The following is a 2,403-nucleotide window of genomic DNA, read 5'->3' on the forward strand; positions in this document are numbered from 1 at the left end:
CAGCAGGAGCAGGTTTTTTTTTTGTAAAGAAGGGTGGGGAATTGAGGCCTTGCATCGATTATAGGGGTCTCAATCGGATCACCATCAAGAATGCCTACCCAATTCCTTTGATTTCTGAGTTGTTCGACCGCCTTAAAGGAGCAACAGTCTTTACCAAACTCGACCTCAGGGCGGCATACAACCTCGTATGGATCAAACAGGGGGATGAGTGGAAGACCACGTTTAACACCAGAACCGGGCACTATGAATACCTGGTGATGCCCTTCGGGTTGTGTAACGCACCTGCGGTTTTTCAGGAATTCATAAATGATGTCCTTCGTGACTTGTTGAAGCAGTGCGTGGTGGTTTACCTGGATGACATCCTGGTTTACTCTACCTCCATGGAGTCCCATATCCAGGATGTCAAGCGGGTGCTGCAATGATTACGGGAGAATGACCTCTTTTGTAAGCTCGAGAAGTGCGAGTTCCATCGATCCCAAGTTACCTTTTTGGGCTACATCATCTCCGCGGAGGGATTCTCCATGGACCCTCAGAAAGTTGCGGCGGTTCTGCAGTGGCCTCGTCCCAATGGTCTTCGGCCCATTCAGCGCTTTCTGGGTTTTGCCAACTACTATCGGAAGTTCATCAGGAACTTCTCCACGTTGGCGAAACCTCTCTCTGATTTAACCAAAAAGGGGAGTAACCCTAACGAGTGGCCACCCGAGGCCATCTCAGCCTTCGAGGCCCTGAAGTCCACCTTTGTTTCGGCCCCGATTCTGTCTCATCCCAATCCTGGGTTGCCTTTTGTCCTCAAGGTTGATGCATCTGAGACGGGAGTGGGAGCCCTCTTGTCTCAGCGTCGGTCACCCGAGGGACCCCTACTTCCTTGTGGGTTCTACTCCAAGAAGCTTTCCTCCGCAGAGTGCAACTACCAGATTGGAGACAGGGAGCTGCTGGCCATTATTCTGGCTCTCAAGGAATGGAGGCATCTGCTTGAGGGTTCTGTGGTTCCGGTCCTAGTTCTCACTGACCACAAGAACCTCACATATCTCTCGGAGGCTAAGAGGTTGACGCCTCGTCAGGCCAGATGGGCCTTGTTCTTGTCACGCTTAAACTATGTGGTGTCCTATTTGCCTGGTTCCAAGAATGTCAGGGCTGATGCGTTATCACGGCAATACTCGGAGTTGTCCAGGGAGGACTCTGAGCCAACCTCGGTTATACCTCCGGATCGGATCCTGGCTGCCATTCGCACCAGTCTGACTTCTCCTCTTGGGGAGCAGATCTTGGCGGCTCAAACTGACGCTCCTCCCGAGAGACCGGAGGGTAGATGCTTCGTACCTGAGGAATTGCGCACCTGCCTGCTGCGTACATACCATAACTCCAAAACGGCCAGGCATCCGGGGAGGAACCAGTTGTTCTGGGTCGTCTCTCGCTTATTCTGGTGGCCAACTCTCCTTGCCGACATTGCTTCGCATGTAGCGGCATGTTCGATCTGCGCCCAGAATAAATCTCCACGGCATCTCCCATTGGGTCTCCTGCAACCCATTCCCAATGGGGAGCGTCCTTCGTCACACCTGGGTATGGACTTTATTGTAGAGCTCCCGGTGTCTCGGGGTCATACAGTCATTCTCATGGTCGTCGATCGTTTTTCCAAAATGTGCCATTGCATTCCACTCAAGAAATTACCAACAGCGCAAGAACTGGCCACAGTCTTTTCCAGGGAGATTTTTCGCCCGCATGGGTTGCCCAAGGTGATTGTCTCGGACCGCGGGAGTCAGTTCGTGTCTAGATTCTGGCGCACCTTCTGTTCCCAGTTGGGTATTAGGCTCTCCTTTTCTTCAGCCTACCACCCGCAGTCCAATGGGGCTGCGGAGTGTTCCAATCAGGCCCTAGAGCAATTCCTTCGTTGTTACATCTCGGTCCATCAGGACGATTGGGCCGATCTCCTGCCTTGGGCAGAGTTTGCCAGGAACTCGGCGGTCAACTCCTCCTCCGGGATGTCTCCCTTCATGGCCAACTATGGGTTCCAACCCGCAGTATTACCTGAGAGGTTCTCACCCCAGGACATTCCGGCTGTGGAGAACCATCTTGCTGCTCTGCGTTCCTCATGGGGGCAGATCCAGAGGGCCTTGAGGGACTCAGCGCCAGAAGTTCCAGGCTGATTGCAGACGGCTGCCCACCCCATATCAGGTCGGCGATCGGGTGTGGTTGTCTACTCGCAACCTCAATCTTCGGGTGCCCACACCCAAACTAGCCCCCCCTTTTGTTGGTCCTTTTCGCATTCTCTGCAAGGTAAATCCGGTGGCCTATGCCCTAGCCCTTCCTCCTGGGATGCGGATCTCCAATACCTTCCATGTATCCCTGTTGAAACCTCTGGTCTGCAATCGCTTCACTACCTCTCTGCCTCGGTCCCGTCCCATCCGG

Source organism: Staurois parvus, unplaced genomic scaffold (genome assembly GCF_062004578.1).
Source record: "Staurois parvus isolate SC_StPar_1 unplaced genomic scaffold, SC_StPar_1.0 ptg000399l, whole genome shotgun sequence".
NCBI classification, from domain to species: Eukaryota; Metazoa; Chordata; class Amphibia; order Anura; family Ranidae; genus Staurois; species Staurois parvus.